At 43.3% G+C, this 25,456-nt stretch overlaps 6 non-coding genes across 6 annotated transcripts; all 6 read left to right on the top strand.

Moving 5' to 3' along the window:
• Positions 1-3,993: 3,993 nt before the first annotated feature.
• Positions 3,994-4,067, top strand: trnan-guu (transfer RNA asparagine (anticodon GUU)). Its single transcript has one exon. It is a non-coding gene; the product is annotated as a tRNA-Asn (tRNA).
• A 1,880-nt stretch (positions 4,068-5,947) lies between these two features.
• On the top strand, positions 5,948-6,021 carry trnan-guu (transfer RNA asparagine (anticodon GUU)). Its single transcript has one exon. It is a non-coding gene; the product is annotated as a tRNA-Asn (tRNA).
• Positions 6,022-7,937: 1,916 nt separating this feature from the next.
• Positions 7,938-8,011, top strand: trnan-guu (transfer RNA asparagine (anticodon GUU)). The gene has a single exon. It is a non-coding gene; the product is annotated as a tRNA-Asn (tRNA).
• Positions 8,012-9,891: 1,880 nt separating this feature from the next.
• Positions 9,892-9,965, top strand: trnan-guu (transfer RNA asparagine (anticodon GUU)). Its single transcript has one exon. It is a non-coding gene; the product is annotated as a tRNA-Asn (tRNA).
• A 5,659-nt stretch (positions 9,966-15,624) lies between these two features.
• trnan-guu (transfer RNA asparagine (anticodon GUU)) lies at positions 15,625-15,698 on the top strand. Its single transcript has one exon. It is a non-coding gene; the product is annotated as a tRNA-Asn (tRNA).
• A 1,907-nt stretch (positions 15,699-17,605) lies between these two features.
• On the top strand, positions 17,606-17,679 carry trnan-guu (transfer RNA asparagine (anticodon GUU)). The gene has a single exon. It is a non-coding gene; the product is annotated as a tRNA-Asn (tRNA).
• The last annotated feature ends 7,777 nt before the right edge of the window (positions 17,680-25,456 follow it).

Here is a 25,456-nt window from a genome sequence, read left to right as displayed (position 1 = left end):
GCCATCATCAACGAGCCCGGTTACGGGTATTCTCCGGGGGAACTTAGTCACGTCGTGCCCTGCTGACCCGGAGACGAAGTGTTATCCCACCCCAGGATGAAATGTTTTTTATACTTCGTCCCTCTGTGGGATCCAATCACCGCCTTGGTGCTTTTTATATTTCATGCCACGTTGATTTGAATTCTTTTCTCCGGTTCCAATATTAAACAATATTAAAATGCTGTCTTTCTGATTTTAAACAGTCAGGTTGCATCCAAAGAGTTAATCAATATAAATTTGAAGCACCATGGAGAGACATTCACTCTAACAGCAACAGTGGAACGAAAGGGGCCTTGATTTTTCTCTTTCGATCAAAGAGGGTGAGACGGCAAATGAGAGGCGCTCCAACGCGCAACTGGTATGGGGGCGGAGAAAGTAAATCGTGGAAATAGAGAGAGAGTTTGTTTGCACTGGCAATATTCAAGAATGAGAGGAAAGGAATGCTGGTAGAAATGGTTTCAAAAAATCAGCAAGGACAAAGAGGCCAAGTTCCTCCGTAGAATATCCGTAATCCCGCACGTTGATCACGGCCAATCCAGCGAAACTGTTAATCCATGGACAATCTGGCACACTTTAGCATGGCCAATACACCGAACGTTCACATCTTTGCACTGGGAGGGACCTCGAGCAGGCGGAGAAAACCGATGCAGACACCGGGAGAAAGTCCAAATACCATAAATTTGGGATGAATATCGGAATTGGTATGTATTATATATTATAGCCATTGCATTGTTATTTTTATGAGGCTGGGTTAAAGTGTATATATCCTTGTTGCAGGAACATTATTATGGAACCAAGGTTAAGGCATCCAAACTTGTGTATCTACGAAAGTTGTTTTTAGGGAGTCATAAACTGTGCGTCATGATAGATTCCTAACACTTGATGACCAAGTACATCGACAACTCCAGACGAGCTTCGCCGGTGACGTGAGGCGCGGTGATCGTCTCGTAGTTAGAACTCTGCGTTGTTACCTCAGCAATCCCGGTTCGATTCAGAGTCACGCCAGCGATAATTTGATGAGTTTTTCGCAAATGAACTGATGAGGAATTCTCTGAGGAAAGGACTCGATATAACCGTTCCCAGCTGAGTGCATGTTTCTGCTCCTGTTTAATGCTCCAGAATTCAAACGCTTGTGAATACGAGAATCTCTTCAGCTCCCAGTTTTTTATTTTAACTATTATCATCAAGCATAATCCTCAGGTTCTTGTCTGTTTGGAAGTGAAAACAGTCTCTCTCAATTTGCTGCATCAGCTTCTTTGGCCATTCACCCAAAATGTTCAAGTGTCTCAAGTAAAGACCCACGGAACCTTCTGTATACGCGGAGAATATTCTTGGTCTGGATAGTCCCTCCATATAAATTAATTTCCTGACATCTGGTCATGATTGCAATGAGGATGAGCGGGCAGAATGTTGGGAGATAATGCCAGTTCGCAATGGAGAAAACGGAAAAGAAGCGACACACGAAAATCAAGCACTAGTTTTGAGAATGTTGGGAAAAACTTCGAGAAGAGACACCGGGGAGAACGAAGGGCGCTGCGCGACTGATCATCGACAGGCACTTCACATTTCCTTTGGTTAGAATGATTCGAGAAATCAACTGATATTAAGAAACTAAGAAAACTCTCCTTACTGTACATCAGAAAATACAGTTTAATTATAGTTTCATTGCGAATATCTGGAAGCAGAAAGTACAACAATGGCTCGAATGTAGAAGGCCGGAGGCGCGTTATTGACAGGGCTACGGATAATGGTGTAGTCTATGTTCTGTGACACATAATCACCCTGGCTTTAAACACAGACTCTGTTCTCTCGCCACAGATGCTGTCAGACCTGCTGAGATTGCCCAGCATTTTGTGTTTTTGTTCCAGATTGGTGCATCAGCAAGAATGAGCTGTTACGATGTGGACAAGATGAGACTGTGTCCATCATACATTGGCTTGCTTATTCGAGCAAAAGTGGCGTTTGTCGTCTCTGTGGCGCAATCGATGAGCGCGTTCGGCTGTTAAATGCAACGTTGGTGGTTCGATCCCACCCAGAAACGAAGTGTTATCCCACCCCCGGTTGAAGCGTATTTTACTTTGTCGCTCTGTGGGATCGAATCACCGCCTTGGTGCTTTTTATATTTCATGCCAGGTTGATTTTATTTCCTTTCTGAGTTCCAATATTAAACACGACAAATGCTGTGTTTCTGATTTTCAACAGTCAGTTCGCATCCAAAGGTTTAATCAATATGAATTTGAACCACCATGGAGAGACATTCACCTAACAGCAATAGTGGAACGAAAGGGGCTTAGATCTTTCTCTTTCGATCAAAGAGTGTGAGACGGCGAATGAGAGGCGCTCCAACGCGCAACTGGTATTTGGGCGGAGAAAGTTAATCGTGGAAATAGAGAGAGAGGTTGTTTGCACTTGCAATATTCAAGAATGAGAGCAAAGGATTGCTGGGAGAAATGGTTTCAAAAAATCAGCAAGAGACAAAGAGACCAAGTTCCTCCGTAGAATACCCGTAATCCCGCAAATTGATCACGGCCAATCCAGCGAAACTGTTAACCCATGGACAATCTGGCTCATTTTAGCATGGCCAATACACCGAACGTTCACATCTTTGCACTGCGGGAGGGACCTCGAGCAGGTAGAGAAAAACGATGCAGACACCGGGAGAACGTCCAAATACCATAAGTTTGGGATGAATATCGGAATTGGTATGTATTATATATTATAGCCATTGCATTGTTATTTTTATGAGCCCGGTTAATTATCCTTGTTGCAGGAACATTATTATGGAACCAAAGTTAAGGCATCCAAACTTGTGTATCTACTAAAGTTGTTTTTAGGGAGTCATAAACTGTGCGTCATGATAGATTCCAAACAGTTGATGACCAAGTACATCGACAGTTACAGACATGCTTCGCCGGTGACGTGTGGCGCCGTGATCGTCTCGTGGTTAGTGCTCTGCGTTGTGGCCGCAGCAATTTCGATTCAGAGTCACGACAGCGATAATTTGATGAGTTTTTCGCAAATGAACTGATGAGGAATTCTCTGAGGAAAGGAATCTTTAAAACGGGCTAACATCTGAGTGCATGTTTCTGCTCCTGTTTGATGCTCCAGAATTCAAACGCTTGTGAATACGAGAATCTCTGCAGCTCCCAGTTTTTTATTTTAACTATTATCAGCAAGCATACTCCTCAGGTTCTTGTCTGGTTGGAAGTGAAAACAGTCTCTCTCAATTTGCTGCATCAGCTTCTTTGGCCATTCACCCAAAATGTTCAAGTGTCTCAAGTAAAGACCCACGTAACCTTCTGTATACGCGGAGAATATTCTTGGTCTGGATGGTCCCTCCAACTCCATGAATTTCCTGACATCTGTCATGATGCAATGAGGAGGAGCGGGCAGGATTTTGGGAGATAATGCCAGCTGGCAATGGAGAAAATGGAAAAGAAGCGACACACGAAAATCAAGCACTAGTTTTGTGAATGTTGGGAAACACTTCGAGAAAGAGACACCGGGGAGAACGAAGGACGCTGCCCGACTGCTCATCGACAGTGACGTCACATTTCCTTTGGTTAGAATGATTCGAGAAATCAACTGATATTTAGAAACTAAGATAACTGTCCTTACTGCACATCAGAAAATACAGTTTAATTACAGTTTCATTGCGAATATCTGGAAGCAGAAAATACAACAATGGCTGGAATGTAGAAGGCTGGAGGGCGTTATTGACAGGGCTACAGATAACGGCGTAGTCTTTGTTCTGTGACACATAATCACCCTGGCTTGAAATACAGACTCCGTTTTCTCTCCACAGATGCTGTCAGACCTGCTGAGATTGCCCAGCATTTTGTGTTTTTGTTCCAGATCGGTGCATCAACAAGAATGAGCTGTTACGATGTGGACAAGATGAGACTGTGTCCATCTTAAATTGGCTTGTTTATTGGAGCTAACAGAGCATCTGTCGTCTCTGTGGCGCAATCGTTTCGCGCGTTCGGCTGTTAATCGAAGGGTTGGTGGTTCGATCCCACCCAGAGACGGAGTGTTATCCCACCTCGGGTGAAGCGTATTTTACCTTGTCCCTCTGTCGGGTCGATTTTATATTTCATGCCACGTTGATTTGATTTCTTTTCTCCGGTTCCAATATTAAACACGCCAAATGCTGTCTTTCTGATTTTAAACAGTCAGTTCGCATCCAAATGGTTAATCAATATGAATTTGAATTTCCATGGAGAGACATTCACCCAATAGCAACAGTGGGATGAAAGGATCTTAGATTTTTCTCTTTGGATCAAAGAGGGCGAGACGGCGAATGAGAGACGCTCCAAAGTTCAACTGGTATGCGGGCGGAGATGTTGAGTCGTAGAAATAGAGAGAAAGTTGGTTTGCCCTGACAATATTCAGGAATGAGAGGAAAGTGAGACAGGATGAAATGGTTATTTTAAAATCAGCAGGGGTCTTCGTGATCAAGCTCCTCCGTAGAATGCCAGTCACCTGGCACGTTGATCTTGGCCAATCCAGCAAAACTGGTATTCTATGGACAATCTGGCACACTTTAGCATGGCCAATCAACCGAACCTTCACATCTTTGGACTATGGGAGGGACGTCGAGCAGGCGGAGAAAACCGATGCAGAGACGGGAGAACGTCCAAATGCCATATATTTGGGATGAATGTCGAAATTGTTATGTATTATCTATTATAGCGGTTCTTTTTATCAGCGTGGGTTAAAATATATATCTCCTTGTTGCAAGAACATTACTCTGGAACCAATGTTGATGTATCCAAACTGTGTATCTACGAAACTTGTAATGAGAGAGTCATAAAGTGTTGGCCATGATAGATTCCAAACAGTTGGTGATCAAGTACATCGGCAGTCACTGTGCACCTCGGCGGTAACGTGTGGCGTCGTGATCGTGTAGTGGTTAGTACTTTGCGCTGTGGCTGCATCAACCTCGCTTCGACTCCGAGTGACGACAGCGGTAAGTTAATGTGTATCTCGGAAATGAACGGGTGCGGAATTCTCTGTGTAAGGCCTCTTTAAAGTCGGTCACAACTGAGTGCATGTTTCGGCTCCTGAATTCAAACTGTTGTGAATACGAGAATCTCCTCAGATCACGGTTTTATATTTTAACTATTATCATCTATCATACTCCTACGGGTCTTTTAGTTTTGCAAGTGAAAACAGTCTCTCTCAATTTGTTCCATCAACTTCTTCGGCAATTCACCCAAAACCTTCAAGTGTCTCAACCAAATACCCACTGAACCTTCTTAATACGCGGAGAATAATCTTGGTCACGATAGTCCCTCCATGGAAATGAATTTCCTGACATCTGGTCATGAAGCAGTGAGGAGGAGTGGGCAGAATTCTGAGAAATAGAGCCACTTGGCAGTGGAGAAAAGGATACGAAGCAACACACGAAAATCAAGCACTAGGTTTGTGAATGTTGGGAAACACTTCGAGAAAGAGACTCCGGGGAGAACGAAGGGCGCTGCCCGACTGATCGTCGACAGTCAAGACACATTTCCTTTGGTTAGAATGAGCAATCAACTGATATTTAGAAACTAAGAAAACTGTCCTAACTGCACATCAGAAAATACAGTTTTATTATAGTTTCACTGCTAATATCTGGAAGCAGAAAATACAAAAATGGCTCGAATGTAAAATGGTGGAGGAGCGTTATTGACAGGGCTACGGATAATGGTGTAGTCTTTGTTCTGTAACACAAAGTCACCCTGTCTTGAACCACAGACTCCGTTCTGACTTCTCAGATGCTGTAAGACCTGCCGAGATTGCCCAACCTTTTGTGTTTTTGTTACAGATTTGTGCATGGACAATAAGTTGCTCTGAGGACGTGGCCAGGATGAGATTGTTTCCATCATAATTTGGCATGTTTATTCGAGTGACTTGAGCAGTTGCCGTCTCTGTGGCGCAATCGGTTAGCGCGTTCGGCTGTTAACCGAAAGGTTGGTGGTTCAATCCCACCCGGAGACGAAATGATATCTCTCCTGCGGAGGAACTTTTTTGTATACTTCGTCTCTCAGTGGGATCGAATCAACGCCTTCGTGATTTTTATATTTCATGCCACGTTGATTTGATTTATTTTCTCCGGTTCCAATATTAAGCACGCCAAATGCTGTCTTTATGATTTCAAACAGTCAGTTCGCATCCAAAGGTTTAATAAATATGAATTTGAACCACCATGGAGAGACATTCACCTAACAGCAACAGTGGAACGAAAGGGGCCTAGATTTTTCTCTTTAGATCAAAGAGTGTGAGACGGCGAATGAGAGGTGCTCCAACGCGCAACTGGTATTTGGGTGGAGAAAGTCAATCGTGGAAATAGAGAGAGAGTTTGTTTGCACTTGCAATATTCAAGAATGAGAGCAAAGGAATGCTGGGAGAAATGGTTTCAAAAAATCAGCAAGAGACAAAGAGACCAATTTCCTCCGTAGAATACCCGTAATCCCGCAAATTGATCAGGGCCAATCCAGCGAAACTGTTAACCCATGGACAATCTGGCTCATTTTAGCATGGCCAATACACCGAACGTTCACATCTTTGCACTGCGGGAGGGACCTCGAGCAGGTAGAGAAAAACGATGCAGACACCGTTAGAACGTCCAAATACCATAAGTTTGGGATGAATATCGGAATTGGTATGTATTATATATTATAGCCATTGCATTGTTATTTTTATGAGCCCGGTTAATTATCCTTGTTGCAGGAACATTATTATGGAACCAAAGTTAAGGCATCCAAACTTGTGTATCTACTAAAGTTGTTTTTAGGGAGTCATAAACTGTGCGTCATGATAGATTCCAAACAGTTGATGACCAAGTACATCGACAGTTACAGACATGCTTCGCCGGTGACGTGTGGCGCCGTGATCGTCTCGTGGTTAGTGCTCTGCGTTGTGGCCGCAGCAATTTCGATTCAGAGTCACGGCAGCGATAATTTGATGAGTTTTTCGCAAATGAACTGATGAGGAATTCTCTGAGGAAAGGAATCTTTAAAACGGGCTAACATCTGAGTGCATGTTTCTGCTCCTGTTTGATGCTCCAGAATTCAAACGCTTGTGAATACGAGAATCTCTTCAGCTCCCAGTTTTTTATTTTAACTATTATCAGCAAGCATACTCCTCAGGTTCTTGTCTGGTTGGAAGTGAAAACAGTCTCTCTCAATTTGCTGCATCAGCTTCTTTGGCCATTCACCCAAAATGTTCAAGTGTCTCAAGTAAAGACCCACGTAACCTTCTGTATACGCGGAGAATATTCTTGGTCTGGATGGTCCCTCCAACTCCATGAATTTCCTGACATCTGTCATGATGCAATGAGGAGGAGCGGGCAGGATTTTGGGAGATAATGCCAGCTGGCAATGGAGAAAATGGAAAAGAAGCGACACACGAAAATCAAGCACTAGTTTTGTGAATGTTGGGAAACACTTCGAGAAAGAGACACCGGGGAGAACGAAGGACGCTGCCCGACTGCTCATCGACAGTGACGTCACATTTCCTTTGGTTAGAATGATTCGAGAAATCAACTGATATTTAGAAACTAAGAAAACTGTCCTTACTGCACATCAGAAAATACAGTTTAATTACAGTTTCATTGCGAATATCTGGAAGCAGAAAATACAACAATGGCTCGAATGTAGAAGGCTGGAGGGCGTTATTGACAGGGCTACAGATAACGGCGTAGTCTTTGTTCTGTGACACATAATCACCCTGGCTTGAAACACAGACTCCGTTTTCTCTCCACAGATGCTGTCAGACCTGCTGAGATTGCCCAGCATTTTGTGTTTTTGTTCCAGATCGGTGCATCAACAAGAATGAGCTGTTACGATGTGGACAAGATGAGACTGTGTCCATCTTAAATTGGCTTGTTTATTGGAGCTAACAGAGCATCTGTCGTCTCTGTGGCGCAATCGTTTCGCGCGTTCGGCTGTTAATCGAAGGGTTGGTGGTTCGATCCCACCCAGAGACGGAGTGTTATCCCACCTCGGGTGAAGCGTATTTTACCTTGTCCCTCTGTCGGGTCGATTTTATATTTCATGCCACGTTGATTTGATTTCTTTTCTCCGGTTCCAATATTAAACACGCCAAATGCTGTCTTTCTGATTTTAAACAGTCAGTTCGCATCCAAATGGTTAATCAATATGAATTTGAATTTCCATAGAGAGACATTCACCCAATAGCAACAGTGGGATGAAAGGATCTTAGATTTTTCTCTTTGCATCAAAGAGGGCGAGACGGCGAATGAGAGACGCTCCAAAGTTCAACTGGTATGCGGGCGGAGATGTTGAGTCGTAGAAATAGAGAGAAAGTTGGTTTGCCCTGACAATATTCAGGAATGAGAGGAAAGTGAGACAGGATGAAATGGTTATTTTAAAATCAGCAGGGGTCTTCGTGATCAAGCTCCTCCGTAGAATGCCAGTCACCTGGCACGTTGATCTTGGCCAATCCAGCAAAACTGGTATTCTATGGACAATCTGGCACACTTTAGCATGGCCAATCAACCGAACCTTCCCATCTTTGGACTATGGGAGGGACCTCGAGCAGGCGGAGAAAACCGATGCAGAGACGGGAGAACGTCCAAATGCCATATATTTGGGATGAATGTCGAAATTGTTATGTATTATCTATTATAGCGGTTCTTTTTATCAGCGTGGGTTAAAATATATATCTCCTTGTTGCAGGAACATTACTCTGGAACCAATGTTGAGGTATCCAAACTGTGTATCTACGAAACTTGTAATGAGAGAGTCATAAAGTGTTGGCCATGATAGATTCCAAACAGTTGGTGATCAAGTACATCGGCAGTCACTGTGCACCTCGGCGGTAACGTGTGGCGTCGTGATCGTGTAGTGGTTAGTAATTTGCGCTGTGGCTGCATCAACCTCGCTTCGACTCCGAGTCACGACAGCGGTAAGTTAATGTGTATCTCGGAAATGAACGGGTGCGGAATTCTCTGTGTAAGGCCTCTTTAAAGTCGGTCACAACTGAGTGCATGTTTCGGCTCCTGAATTCAAACTGTTGTGAATACGAGAATCTCCTCAGATCACGGTTTTATATTTTAACTATTATCATCTATCATACTCCTACGGGTCTTTTAGTTTTGCAAGTGAAAACAGTCTCTCTCAATTTGTTCCATCAACTTCTTCGGCAATTCACCCAAAACCTTCAAGTGTCTCAACCAAATACCCACTGAACCTTCTTAATACGCGGAGAATAATCTTGGTCACGATAGTCCCTCCATGGAAATGAATTTCCTGACATCTGGTCATGAAGCAGTGAGGAGGAGTGGGCAGAATTCTGAGAAATAGAGCCACTTGGCAGTGGAGAAAAGGATACGAAGCAACACACGAAAATCAAGCACTAGGTTTGTGAATGTTGGGAAACACTTCGAGAAAGAGACTCCGGGGAGAACGAAGGGCGCTGCCCGACTGATCGTCGACAGTCAAGACACATTTCCTTTGGTTAGAATGAGCAATCAACTGATATTTAGAAACTAAGAAAACTGTCCTAACTGCACATCAGAAAATACAGTTTTATTATAGTTTCACTGCTAATATCTGGAAGCAGAAAATACAAAAATGGCTCGAATGTAAAATGGTGGAGGAGCGTTATTGACAGGGCTACGGATAATGGTGTAGTCTTTGTTCTGTAACACAAAGTCACCCTGTCTTGAACCACAGACTCCGTTCTGACTTCTCAGATGCTGTAAGACCTGCCGAGATTGCCCAACCTTTTGTGTTTTTGTTACAGATTTGTGCATGGACAATAAGTTGCTCTGAGGACGTGGCCAGGATGAGATTGTTTCCATCATAATTTGGCATGTTTATTCGAGTGACTTGAGCAGTTGCCGTCTCTGTGGCGCAATCGGTTAGCGCGTTCGGCTGTTAACCGAAAGGTTGGTGGTTCAATCCCACCCGGAGACGAAATGATATCTCTCCTGCGGAGGAACTTTTTTGTATACTTCGTCTCTCAGTGGGATCGAATCAACGCCTTCGTGATTTTTATATTTCATGCCACGTTGATTTGATTTATTTTCTCCGGTTCCAATATTAAGCACGCCAAATGCTGTCTTTATGATTTCAAACAGTCAGTTCGCATCCAAAGGTTTAATCAATATGAATTTGAACCACCATGGAGAGACATTCACCTAACAGCAACAGTGGAACGAAAGGGGCCTAGATTTTTCTCTTTAGATCAAAGAGTGTGAGACGGCGAATGAGAGGTGCTCCAACGCGCAACTGGTATTTGGGTGGAGAAAGTCAATCGTGGAAATAGAGAGAGAGTTTGTTTGCACTTGCAATATTCAAGAATGAGAGCAAAGGAATGCTGGGAGAAATGGTTTCAAAAAATCAGCAAGAGACAAAGAGACCAATTTCCTCCGTAGAATACCCGTAATCCCGCAAATTGATCAGGGCCAATCCAGCGAAACTGTTAACCCATGGACAATCTGGCTCATTTTAGCATGGCCAATACACCGAACGTTCACATCTTTGCACTGCGGGAGGGACCTCGAGCAGGTAGAGAAAAACGATGCAGACACCGGGAGAACGTCCAAATACCATAAGTTTGGGATGAATATCGGAATTGGTATGTATTATATATTATAGCCATTGCATTGTTATTTTTATGAGCCCGGTTAATTATCCTTGTTGCAGGAACATTATTATGGAACCAAAGTTAAGGCATCCAAACTTGTGTATCTACTAAAGTTGTTTTTAGGGAGTCATAAACTGTGCGTCATGATAGATTCCAAACAGTTGATGACCAAGTACATCGACAGTTACAGACGTGCTTCGCCGGTGACGTGTGGCGCCGTGATCGTCTCGTGGTTAGTGCTCTGCGTTGTGGCCGCAGCAATTTCGATTCAGAGTCACGGCAGCGATAATTTGATGAGGTTTTCGCAAATGAACTGATGAGGAATTCTCTGAGGAAAGGACTCTTTAAAACTGGCTCACATCTGAGTGCATGCTTCTGCTCCTGTTTGATGCTCCAGAATTCAAACGGTTGTGAATACGAGAATCTCTTCAGCTCCCAGTTTTTTATTTTAACTATTATCATCAAGCATACTCCTCAGGTTCTTGTCTGGTTGGAAGTGAAAACAGTCTCTCTCAATTTGCTGCATCAGCTTCTTTGGCCATTCACCCAAAACGTTCAAGTGTCTCAAGTAAAGACCCACGGAACTTTCTGTATACGCGGAGAATATTCTTGGTCTGGATGGTCCCTCCATCTCCATGAATTTCCTGACATCTGTCATGATGCAATGAAGAGGAGCGGGCAGGATTTTGGGAGATAATGCCAGTTGGCAATGGAGAAAATGGAAAAGAAGCGACACAAGAAAATCAAGCACTAGTTTTGTGAATGATGGGAAACACTTCGAAAAAGAGACACCGGGGAGAACGAAGGGCGCTGCCCGACTGCTCATCGACAGTGACGTCACATTTCCTTTGGTTAGAATGATTCGAGAAATCAACTGATATTTAGAATCTAAGAAAACTGTCCTTACTGCACATCAGAATATACAGTTTAATTATAGTTTCATTGCGAATATCTGGAAGCAGAAAATACAGCAATGGCTCGAATGTAGAAGGCTGGAGGGCGTTATTGACAGGGCTATGGATAATGGCGTAGTCTTTGTTCTGTGACACATAATCAACGTGGCTTGAAACACAGACTCCGTTCTCTCTCCACAGATGCTGTCAGACCTGCTGAGATTGCCCAGCATCTTGTGTTTTTGTTCCAGATTGGTTAGGGTTAGGGTTAGGGTTAGGGTCCTTTTCTCCGATTTAAGATTTCTTTTCTCCGGTTCCAATATTAAACACGCCAAATTCTGTCTTTTTGATTTTAAACATTCAGTTCGCATCCAAAGGGTTAATGAATATGAATTTGAATTACCATAGAGAGACATTCACCCAATAGCAACAGTGGGATGAAAGGATCTTAGATTTTTTTCTTTGGATCAAAGAGGGCGAGACGGCGAATGAGAGACGCTCCAAAGTTCAACTGGTATGCGGGCGGAGATGTTGAGTCGTAGAAATAGAGAGAAAGTTCGTTTGCACTGACAATATTCAGGAATGAGAGGAAAGGGATACAGGATGAAATGGTTTTTAAAAAATCAGCAGGGGTCTTCGTGATCAAGCTCCTCCGTAGAATGCCAGTCACCTGGCACGTTGATCTTGGCCAATCCAGCGAAACTGCTAGTCTATGGACCATCTGGCACACTTTAGCATGGCCAATCCACCGAACCTTCACATCTTTGGACTGTGGGAGGGATCTCGAGCAGGCGGAGAAAATCGATGCAGAGACGGGAGAAAGTCCAAATGCCATAAATTTGGGCTGAATGTCGAAATTGTTATGTGTTATCTATTATAGCGGTTCTTTTTATCAGCGTGGGTTAAAATGTATATATCCTTGTTGCAGGAACATTACTCTGGAACCAATGTTGAGGTATCCAAACTGTGTATCTACGAAACTTGTAATGAGAGAGTCATAAAGTGTTGGCCATGATAGATTCCAAACAGTTGATGATCAAGTACATCGGCAGTCACTGTGCACCTCGGCGGTAACGTGTGGCGTCGTGATCGTATAGTGGTTAGTACTTTTCGCTGTGGCTGCAGCAACCTTCTTCGACTCCGAGTCACGACAGCGGTAAGTTAATGTGTATCTCGGAAAGGAACGGGTGTGGAATTCTCTTTGTAAGGCCTCGTTAAAGCGTGTCACAACTGAGTGCATGTTTCTGCTCCTGTTGGAGGCACCTGAATTCAAACTGTTGTGAATACGAGAATCTCCTCAGATCACGGTTTTATATTTTAACTATTTTCATCTATCATACTCCTCCAGGTCTTTTATTTTTGCAAGTGAAAACAGTCTCTCTCAATTTGTTCCATCAGCTTCTTCGGCTATTCACCCAAAACTTTCAAGTGTCTCAACCAAATACCCACTGAACCTTCTTTATACGCGGAGAATAACCTTGGTCTCGATAGTCCCTCAATGGAAATGAATTTCCTGACATCTGGTCATGAAGCAGTGAGGAGTGGGCAGAATTCTGAGAAATAGAGCCACTTAGCAGTTGAGAAAAGGATACGAAGCAACACACGAAAATCAAGCACTAGGTTTGTGAATGTTTGGAAACACTTCGAGAAAGAGACTCCGGGAAGAACGAAGGGCGCTGCCCGACTGATCGTCGACAGTCAAGACACATTTCCTTTGGTTAGAATGAGAAATCAACTGATATTTAGAAACTAAGAAAACTGTCCTAACTGCACATCAGAAAATACAGTTTTATTATAGTTTTACTGCGAATATCTGGAAGCAGAAAATACAAAAATGGCTCGAATGTAAAAGGCTGGAGGCGCGTTATTGACAGGGCTACGGATAATGGTGTAGTCTTTGTTCTGTAACACAAAGTCACCCTGTCTTGAACCACAGACTCCGTTCTGACTTCTCAGATGCTGTAAGAACTGCCGAGATTGCCCAACCTTTTGTGTTTTTGTTCCAGATTTGTGCATGGACAATAATTTGCTCTGAGGACGTGGCCAGGATGAGATTGTTTCCATCATAATTTGGCATGTTTATTTGAGTGACGTGAGCAGTTGCCGTCTCTGTGGCGCAATCGGTTAGCGCGTTCGGCTGTTGACCGAAAGGTTGGTGTTCAATCCCACCGAGAGGCGTAATGATATCCCTCCCGAGGATCAAATGTTTTGTCTACTTCGTCCCTCTGTGGGATCGAATCACCGCCTTGGTGCTTTTTATATTTCATGCCACGTTGATTTGATTTATTTTCTCCGGTTCCAATATTAAACACGCCAAATGCTGTCTTTATGATTTCAAACAGTCAGTTCGCATCCAAAGGTTTATCAATATGGATTTGAACCACCATGGAGAGACATTCACCTAACAGCAACAGTGGAACGAAAGGGGCCTAGATTTTTCTCTTTAGATCAAAGAGTGTGAGACGGTGAATGAGAGGCACTGCAACGCGCAACTGGTATTTGGGCGGAGAAAGACAATCGTGGAAATAGAGAGAGAGTTTGTTTGCACTTGCAATATTCAAGAATGAGAGGAAAGGAATGCTGGGAGAAATGGTTTCAAAAAATCAGCAAGAGACAAAGAGACCAAGTTCCTCCGTAGAATACCCGTAATCCCGCAAATTGATCACGGCCAATCCAGCGAAACTGTTAATCCATGAACAATCTGGCTCATTTTAGCATGGCCAATACACCGAACGTTCACATCTTTGCACTGCGGGAGGGACCTCGAGCAGGTAGAGAAAACCGATGCAGACACCGGGAGAACGTCCAAATACCATAAGTTTGGGATGAATATCGGAATTGTTATGTATTATATATTATAGCCATTGCATTGTTATTTTTATGAGCCCGGTTAATTATCCTTGTTGCAGGAACATTATTATGGAACCAAAGTTAAGGCATCCAAACTTGTGTATCTACTAAAGTTGTTTTTAGGGAGTCATAAACTGTGCGTCATGATAGATTCCAAACAGTTGATGACCAAGTACATCGACAGTTACAGATATGCTTCGCCGGTGACGTGTGGCGCCGTGATCGTCTCGTGGTTAGTGCTCTGCGTTGTGGCCGCAGCAATTTCGATTCAGAGTCACGGCAGCGATAATTTGATGAGGTTTTCGCAAATGAACTGATGAGGAATTCTCTGAGGAAAGGACTCTTTAAAACGGGCTCACATCTGAGTGCATGCTTCTGCTCCTGTTTGATGCTCCAGAGTTCAAACGCTTGTGAATACGAGAATCTCTTCAGCTCCCACTTTTTTATTTTAACTATTATCATCAAGCATACTCCTCAGGTTCTTGTCTGGTTGGAAGTGAAAACAGTCTCTCTCAATTTGCTGCATCAGCTTCTTTGGCCATTCACCCAAAACGTTCAAGTGTCTCAAGTAAAGACCCACGGAACTTTCTGTATACGCGGAGAATATTCTTGGTCTGGATGGTCCCTCCATCTCCATGAATTTCCTGACATCTGTCATGATGCAATGAAGAGGAGCGGGCAGGATTTTGGGAGATAATGCCAGTTGGCAATGGAGAAAATGGAAAAGAAGCGACACACGAAAATCAAGCACTAGTTTTGTGAATGTTGGGAAACACTTCGAGAAAGAGACACCGGGGAGAACGAAGGGCGCTGCCCGACTGCTCATCGACAGTGACGTCACATTTCCTTTGGTTCGAATGATTCGAGAAATCAACTGATATTTAGAATCTAAGAAAACTGTCCTTACTGCATATCAGAAAATACAGTTTAATTATAGTTTCATTGCGAATATCTGGAAGCAGAAAATACAACAATGGCTCGAATGTAGAAGGCTGGAGGGCGTTTTTGGCAGGGCTGCGGATAATGCCGTAGTCTTTGTTCTGTGACACATAATCACCCTGGCTTGAAACACAGACTCCGTTCTCTCTCCACAGATGCTGTCAGACCTGCTGAGATTGCTCAGCAATTTGTGTTTTTGTTCCAGATTGGTGCATCAACAAGAAGGAACTGTTACGATGTGGACAAGATGAGACTGTGTCCATCTTAAACTGGCTTGTTTATTGAAGCTAAAAGAGCATTTGTCGTCTCTGGGGCGCAATCGGTCAGCGCGTTCGGCTGTTAACAGAAAGGTTGGTGGTTCGATTCCACCCAGAGACGAAGTGTTATCCCACCCCGCGTGAACCGCATTTTACTTTGTCCCTCTGTGCGATCGAATCACCGCCTTGGTGCTTTTAATATTTCATGCCAGGTTGATTTGATTTCTTTTCTCCAGTTCCAATATTAAACACGCCAAATTCTGTCTTTCTGATTTTAAACATTCAGTTCGCATCCAAAGGGTTAATGAATATGAATTTGAATTACCATGGAGAGACATTCACCCAATAGCAACAGTGGGATGAAAGGATCTTAGATTTTTCTCTTTGGATCAAAGAGGGCGAGACGGCGAATGAGAGACGCTCCAAAGTTCAACTGGTATGCGGGCGGAGATGTTGAGTCGTAGAAATAGAGAGAAAGTTGGTTTGCACTGACAATATTCAGGAATGAGAGGAAAGGGATACAGAATAAAATGGTTTTTAAAAAATCAGCAGGGGTCTTCGTGATCAAGCTCCTCCGTAGAATGCCAGTCACCTGTCACGTTGATCTTGGCCAATCCAGCGAAACTGCTAGTCTATGGACAATCTGGCACACTTTAGCATGGCCAATCCACCGAACCTTCACATCTTTGGACTATGGGAGGGACCTCGAGCAGGCGGAGAAAATCGATGCAGAGACGGGAGAAAGTCCAAATGCCATATATTTGGGCTGAATGTCGAAATTGTTATGTGTTATCTATTATAGCGGTTCTTTTTATCAGCGTGGGTTAAAATGTATATACCCTTGTTGCAGGAACATTACTCTGGAACCAAAGTTGAGGTATCCAAACTGTGTATCTACGAAACTTGTAATGAGAGAGTCATAAAGTGTTGGCCATGATAGATTCCAAACAGTTGATGATCAAGTACATCGGCAGTCACTGTGCACCTCGGCGGGAACGTGTGGCGTCGTGATCGTATAGTGGTTAGTACTTTGAGCTGTGGCTGCATCAACCTCGCTTCGACTCCGAGTCACGACAACGGTAAGTTAATGTGTATCTCGAAAATTAACGGGTGCGGAATTCTCTGTGTAAGGCCTCTTTAAAGCGGGTCACAACTGAGTGCATGTTTCTGCTCCTGTGAGAGGCACCTGAATTCAAACTGTTGTGAATACGAGAATCTCCTCAGGTCACTGTTTTATATTTTAACTATTTTCATCCATCATACTCCTTCGGGTCTTTTATTTTTGCAAGTGAAAACAGTCTCTCTCAATTTGTTACATCAGCTTCTTCGGCTATTCACCCAAAACTTTCAAGTGTCTCAACCAAATAACCACTGAACCTTCTTTATACGCGGAGAATAATCTTGGTCTCGATAGTCCCTCCATGGAAATGAATTTCCTGACATCCGGTCATGAAGCAGTGAGGAGTGGGCAGAATTCTGAGAAATAGAGCCACTTAGCAGTGGAGAAAAGGATACGAAGCAACACACGAAAATCAAGCACTAGGTTTGTGAATGTTGGGAAACACTTCGAGAAAGAGACTCCGGGGAGAACGAAGGGCGCTGCCCGACTGATCGTCGACAGTCAAGACACATTTCCTTTGGTTAGAATGAGAAATCAACTGATATTTAGAAACTAAGAAAACTGTCCTAACTGCACATCAGAAAATACAGTTTTATTATAGTTTCACGGCGAATATCTGGAAGCAGAAAGTACAAAAATGGCTCGAATGTAAAAGGCTGGAGGAGCGTTATTGACAGGGCTACGGATAATGGTGTAGTCTTTGTTCTGTAACACAAAGTCACCCTGTCTTGAACCACAGACTCCGTTCTGACTTCTCAGATGCTGTAAGACCTGCCGAGATTGCCCAACCTTTTGTGTTTTTGTTCCAGATTTGTGCATGGACAATAATTTGCTCTTATGACGTGGCCACTATGAGATTGTTTCCATCATTATTTGGCATGTTTATTCGAGTAACCAGAGTAGTTGTCGTCTCTGTGGCGCAATCGGTTAGCGCGTTCGGCTGTTAATCGAAAGTTTGGTGGTTCAATCCCACCCAGAGACGAAATGATATACCTCCCGAGTTTGAATTGTTTTGTATACTTCGTCCCTCTGTGGGATCGAATCACCGCCTTGGTGCTTTTTATATTTCATGCCACGTTGATTTGATTTATTTTCTCCGGTTCCAATATTAAACACGCCAAAAGCTGTCTTTATGATTTCAAACAGTCAGTTCGCATCCAAAGGTTTAATCAATATGAATTTGAACCACCAATGAGAGACATTCACCTAACAGCAACAGTGGAACGAAAGGGGCCTAGATTTTTCTCTTTCGATCAAAGAGTGTGAGACGGCGAATGAGAGGCGCTCCAACGCGCAACTGGTATTTGGGCGAAGAAAGTCAATCGTGGAAATAGAGAGAGTGTTTGTTTGCACTTGCAATATTCAAGAATGAGAGGAAAGGAATGCTGGGAGAAATCGTTTCAAAAAATCAGCAAGAGACAAAGAGACCAAGTTCCTCCATAGAATACCCGTAATCCCGCAAATTGATCACGGCCAATCCAGCGAAACTGTTAATCCATGGACAATCTGGCTCATTTTAGCATGGCCAATACACCGAACGTTCACATCTTTGCACTGCGGGTGGGACCTCGAGCAGGGGAAGAAAACCGATGCAGACACCGGGAGAACGTCCAAATACCATAAGTTTGGGATGAATATCGGAATTGTTATGTATTATATATTACAGCCATTGCATTGTTATTTTTATGAGCCCGGTTAATTATCCTTGTTGCAGGAACATTATTATGGAACCAAAGTTAAGGCATCCAAACTTGTGTATCTACTAAAGTTGTTTTTAGGGAGTCATAAACTGTGCGTCATGATAGATTCCAAACAGTTGATGACCAAGTACATCGACAGTTACAGACATGCTTCGCCGGTGACGTGTGGCGCCGTGATCGTCTCGTGGTTAGTGCTATCCGTTGTGGCCGCAGCAATTTCGATTCAGAGTCACGGCAGCGATAATTTGATGAGTTTTTCGCAAATGAACTGATGAGGAATTCTCTGAGGAAAGGACTCTTTAAAACGGGCTCACATCTGAGTGCATGCTTCTGCTCCTGTTTGATGCTCCAGAATTCAAACGCTTGTGAATACGAGAATCTCTTCAGCTCCCAGTTTTTTATTTTAACTATTATCAGCAAGCATACTCCTCAGGTTCTTGTCTGGTTGGAAGTGAAAACAGTCTCTCTCAATTTGCTGCATCAGCTTCTTTGGCCATTCACCCAAAATGTTCAAGTGTCTCAAGTAAAGACCCACGGAACCTTCTGTATACTCGGAGAATATTCTTGGTCTGGATGGTCCCTCCATCTCCATGAATTTCCTGACATCTGTCATGATGCAATGAAGAGGAGCGGGCAGGATTTTGGGAGATAATGCCAGTTGGCAATGGAGAAAATGGAAAAGAAGCGACACACGAAAATCCAGCACTAGTTTTGCGAATGATGGGAAACACTTCAAGAAAGAGACACCGGGGAGAAATAAGGGCGCTGCCCGACTGCTCATCGACAGTGACGTCACATTTCCTTTGGTTAGAATGATTCGAGAAATCAACTGATATTTAGAATCTAAGAAAACTGTCCTTACTGCACATCAGAATATACAGTTTAATTATAGTTTCATTGCGAATATCTGGAAGCAGAAAATACAACAATGGCTCGAATGTAGAAGGCTGGACGGCGTTATTGACAGGGCTATGGATAATGGCGTAGTCTTTGTTCTGTGACACATAATCAACGTGGCTTGAAACACAGACTCCGTTCTCTCTCCACAGATGCTGTCAGACCAGCTGAGATTGCCCAGCATCTTGTGTTTTTGTTCCAGATTGGTTAGGGTTAGGGTTAGGGTTCTTTTCTCCGATTTAAGATTTATTTTCTCCGGTTCCAATATTAAACACGCCAAATTCTGTCTTTGTGATTTTAAACATTCAGTTCGCATCCAAAGGGTTAATGAATATGAATTTGAATTACCATAGAGAGACATTCACCCAATAGCAACAGTGGGATGAAAGGATCTTAGATTTTTCTCTTTGGATCAAAGAGGGCGAGACGGCGAATGAGAGACGCTCCAAAGTTCAACTGGTATGCGGGCGGAGATGTTGAGTCGTAGAAATAGAGAGAAAGTTCGTTTGCACTGACAATATTCAGGAATGAGAGGAAAGGGATACAGGATGAAATGGTTTTTAAAAAATCAGCAGGGGTCTTCGTGATCAAGCTCCTCCGTACAATGCCAGTCACCTGGCACGTTGATCTTGGCCAATCCAGCGAAACTGCTAGTCTATGGACAATCTGGCACACTTTAGCATGGCCAATCCACCGAACCTTCACATCTTTGGACTATGGGAGGGACCTCGAGCAGGCGGAGAAAATCGATGCAGAGACGGGAGAAAGTCCAAATGCCATATATTTGGGCTGAATGTCGAAATTGTTATGTGTTATCTATTATAGCGGTTCTTTTTATCAGCGTGGGTTAAAATGTATATACCCTTGTTGCAGGAACATTACTCTGGAACCAATGTTGAGGTATCCAAACTGTGTATCTACGAAACTTGTCATGAGAGAGTCATAAAGTGTTGGCCATGATAGATTCCAAACAGTTCATGATCAAGTACATCGGCAGTCACGGTGCATCTCGGCGGGAACGTGTGGCGTCGTGATCGTATAGTGGTTAGTACTTTGCGCTGTGGCTGCATCAACCTCGCTTCGACTCCGAGTCACGACAGCGGTAAATTAATGTGTATCTCGAAAATTAACGGGTGCGGAATTCTCTGTGTAAGGCCTCTTTAAAGCGGGTCACAACTGAGTGCATGTTTCTGCTCCTGTGAGAGGCACCTGAATTCAAACTGTTGTTAATACGAGAATCTCCTCAGATCACTGTTTTATATTTTAACTATTTTCATCCATCATACTCCTCCGGGTCTTTTATTTTTGCAAGTGAAAACAGTCTCTCTCAATTTGATACATCAGCTTCTTCGGCTATTCACCCAAAACTTTCAAGTGTCTCAACCAAATACCCTCTGAACCTTCTTTATACGCGGAGAATAATCTTGGTCTCGATAGTCCCTCCATGGAAATGAATTTCCTGACATCTGGTCATGAAGCAGTGAGGAGTGGGCAGAATTTTGAGAAATAGAGCCACTTGGCAGTGGAGAAAAGGATACGAAGCAACACACAAAAATCAAGCACTAGGTTTGTGAATGTTGGGAAACACTTCGAGAAAGAGACTCCGGGGAGAACGAAGGGCTCTTCCCGACTGACCGTCGACAGTCAAGACACATTTCCTTTGGTTAGAATGAGAAATCAACTGATATTTAGAAACTAAGAAAACTGTCCTAACTGCACATCAGAAAATACAGTTTTATTATAGTTTCACTGCGAATATCTGGAAGCAGAAAATACAAAAATGGCTCGAATGTCAAAGGCTGGAGGAGCGTTATTGACAGGGCTACGGATAATGGTGTAGTCTTTGTTCTGTAACACAAAGTCACCCTGTCTTGAACCTTAGACTCCGTTCTGACTTCTCAGATGCTGTAAAACCTGCCGAGATTGCCCAACCTTTTGTGTTTTTGTTCCAGATTTGTGCATGGACAATAATTTGCTCTTATGACGTGGCCAGGATGAGATTGTTTCCATCATAATTTGGCATGTTTATTCGAGTGACGTGACAGTTGTCGTCTCAGTGGCGCAATCGTTTTCCGCGTTCGGCTGTTAACCGAAAGTTTGGTGGTTCAATCCCACCCAGAGACGAAATGATATACCTCCCGAGTTTGAATTGTTTTGTATACTTCGTCCCTCTGTGGGATCGAATCACCGCCTTGGTGCTTTTTATATTTCATGCCACGTTGATTTGATTTATTTTCTCCGGTTCCAATATTAAATACGCCAAAAGCTGTCTTTATGATTTCAAACAGTCACTTCGCATCCAAAGGTTTAATCAATATGAATTTGAACCACCAATGAGAGACATTCACCTAACAGCAACAGTGGAACGAAAGGGGCCTAGATTTTTCTCTTTCGATCAAAGAGTGTGAGACGGCGAATGAGAGGCGCTCCAACGCGCAACTGGTATTTGGGCGAAGAAAGTCAATCGTGGAAATAGAGAGAGTGTTTGTTTGCACTTGCAATATTCAAGAATGAGAGGAAAGGAATGCTGGGAGAAATCGTTTCAAAAAATCAGCAAGAGACAAAGAGACCAAGTTCCTCCATAGAATACCCGTAATCCCGCAAATTGATCACGGCCAATCCAGCGAAACTGTTAATCCATGGACAATCTGGCTCATTTTAGCATGGCCAATACACCGAACGTTCACATCTTTGCACTGCGGGTGGGACCTCGAGCAGGGGAAGAAAACCGATGCAGACACCGGGAGAACGTCCAAATACCATAAGTTTGGGATGAATATCGGAATTGTTATGTATTATATATTACAGCCATTGCATTGTTATTTTTATGAGCCCGGTTAATTATCCTTGTTGCAGGAACATTATTATGGAACCAAAGTTAAGGCATCCAAACTTGTGTATCTACTAAAGTTGTTTTTAGGGAGTCATAAACTGTGCGTCATGATAGATTCCAAACAGTTGATGACCAAGTACATCGACAGTTACAGACATGCTTCGCCGGTGACGTGTGGCGCCGTGATCGTCTCGTGGTTAGTGCTATCCGTTGTGGCCGCAGCAATTTCGATTCAGAGTCACGGCAGCGATAATTTGATGAGTTTTTCGCAAATGAACTGATGAGGAATTCTCTGAGGAAAGGACTCTTTAAAACGGGCTCACATCTGAGTGCATGCTTCTGCTCCTGTTTGATGCTCCAGAATTCAAACGCTTGTGAATACGAGAATCTCTTCAGCTCCCAGTTTTTTATTTTAACTATTATCAGCAAGCATACTCCTCAGGTTCTTGTCTGGTTGGAAGTGAAAACAGTCTCTCTCAATTTGCTGCATCAGCTTCTTTGGCCATTCACCCAAAATGTTCAAGTGTCTCAAGTAAAGACCCACGGAACCTTCTGTATACTCGGAGAATATTCTTGGTCTGGATGGTCCCTCCATCTCCATGAATTTCCTGACATCTGTCATGATGCAATGAAGAGGAGCGGGCAGGATTTTGGGAGATAATGCCAGTTGGCAATGGAGAAAATGGAAAAGAAGCGACACACGAAAATCCAGCACTAGTTTTGCGAATGATGGGAAACACTTCAAGAAAGAGACACCGGGGAGAACGAAGGGCGCTGCCCGACTGCTCATCGACAGTGACGTCACATTTCCTTTGGTTAGAATGATTCGAGAAATCAACTGATATTTAGAATCTAAGAAAACTGTCCTTACTGCACATCAGAATATACAGTTTAATTATAGTTTCATTGCGAATATCTGGAAGCAGAAAATACAACAACGGCTCGAATGTAGAAGGCTGGACGGCGTTATTGACAGGGCTATGGATAATGGCGTAGTCTTTGTTCTGTGACACATAATCAACGTGGCTTGAAACACAGACTCCGTTCTCTCTCCACAGATGCTGTCAGACCTGCTGAGATTGCCCAGCATCTTGTGTTTTTGTTCCAGATTGGTTAGGGTTAGGGTTAGGGTTCTTTTCTCCGATTTAAGATTTATTTTCTCCGGTTCCAATATTAAACACGCCAAATTCTGTCTTTCTGATTTTAAACATTCAGTTCGCATCCAAAGGGTTAATGAATATGAATTTGAATTACCATAGAGAGACATTCACCCAATAGCAACAGTGGGATGAAAGGATCTTAGATTTTTCTCTTTGGATCAAAGAGGGCGAGACGGCGAATGAGAGACGCTCCAAAGTTCAACTGGTATGCGGGCGGAGATGTTGAGTCGTAGAAATAGAGAGAAAGTTCGTTTGCACTGACAATATTCAGGAATGAGAGGAAAGGGATACAGGATGAAATGGTTTTTAAAAAATCAGCAGGGGTCTTCGTGATCAAGCTCCTCCGTACAATGCCAGTCACCTGGCACGTTGATCTTGGCCAATCCAGCGAAACTGCTAGTCTATGGACAATCTGGCACACTTTAGCATGGCCAATCCACCGAACCTTCACATCTTTGGACTATGGGAGGGACCTCGAGCAGGCGGAGAAAATCGATGCAGAGACGGGAGAAAGTCCAAATGCCATATATTTGGGCTGAATGTCGAAATTGTTATGTGTTATCTATTATAGCGGTTCTTTTTATCAGCGTGGGTTAAAATGTATATACCCTTGTTGCAGGAACATTACTCTGGAACCAATGTTGAGGTATCCAAACTGTGTATCTACGAAACTTGTCATGAGAGAGTCATAAAGTGTTGGCCATGATAGATTCCAAACAGTTGATGATCAAGTACATCGGCAGTCACTGTGCATCTCGGCGGGAACGTGTGGCGTCGTGATCGTATAGTGGTTAGTACTTTGCGCTGTGGCTGCATCAACCTCGCTTCGACTCCGAGTCACGACAGCGGTAAGTTAATGTGTATCTCGAAAATTAACGGGTGCGGAATTCTCTGTGTAAGGCCTCTTTAAAGCGGGTCACAACTGAGTGCATGTTTCTGCTCCTGTGAGAGGCACCTGAATTCAAACTGTTGTTAATACGAGAATCTCCTCAGATCACTGTTTTATATTTTAACTATTTTCATCCATCATACTCCTCCGGGTCTTTTATTTTTGCAAGTGAAAACAGTCTCTCTCAATTTGATACATCAGCTTCTTCGGCTATTCACCCAAAACTTTCAAGTGTCTCAACCAAATACCCTCTGAACCTTCTTTATACGCGGAGAATAATCTTGGTCTCGATAGTCCCTCCATGGAAATGAATTTCCTGACATCTGGTCATGAAGCAGTGAGGAGTGGGCAGAATTTTGAGAAATAGAGCCACTTGGCAGTGGAGAAAAGGATACGAAGCAACACACAAAAATCAAGCACTAGGTTTGTGAATGTTGGGAAACACTTCGAGAAAGAGACTCCGGGGAGAACGAAGGGCTCTTCCCGACTGACCGTCGACAGTCAAGACACATTTCCTTTGGTTAGAATGAGAAATCAACTGATATTTAGAAACTAAGAAAACTGTCCTAACTGCACATCAGAAAATACAGTTTTATTATAGTTTCACTGCGAATATCTGGAAGCAGAAAATACAAAAATGGCTCGAATGTCAAAGGCTGGAGGAGCGTTATTGACAGGGCTACGGATAATGGTGTAGTCTTTGTTCTGTAACACAAAGTCACCCTGTCTTGAACCTTAGACTCCGTTCTGACTTCTCAGATGCTGTAAAACCTGCCGAGATTGCCCAACCTTTTGTGTTTTTGTTCCAGATTTGTGCATGGACAATAATTTGCTCTTATGACGTGGCCAGGATGAGATTGTTTCCATCATAATTTGGCATGTTTATTCGAGTGACGTGACAGTTGTCGTCTCAGTGGCGCAATCGTTTTCCGCGTTCGGCTGTTAACCGAAAGGTTGGTGGTTCAATCCCACCCAGAGACGAAATGATATCCCTCCCGAGGATGAAAAGTTTTGTATACTTCGTCCCTCTGTGGGATCGAATCACCGCCTTGGTGCTTTTTATATTTCATGCCACGTTGATTTGATTTATTTTCTCCGGTTCCAATATTAAATACGCCAAATGCTGTCTTTATGATTTCAAACAATCAGTTCGCATCCAAAGGTTTAATCAATATGTATTTGAACCACCATGGAGAGACATTCACCTAAGAGCAACAGTGGAACGAAAGGGGCCTAGATTTTTCTCTTTAGATCAAAGAGTGTGAGACGGCGAATGAGAG

The sequence above is a fragment of the Scyliorhinus torazame genome, chromosome 14, assembly GCF_047496885.1.
Source record: "Scyliorhinus torazame isolate Kashiwa2021f chromosome 14, sScyTor2.1, whole genome shotgun sequence".
NCBI classification, from domain to species: Eukaryota; Metazoa; Chordata; class Chondrichthyes; order Carcharhiniformes; family Scyliorhinidae; genus Scyliorhinus; species Scyliorhinus torazame.
This window is presented reverse-complemented; position numbering and strand designations above follow the sequence as displayed.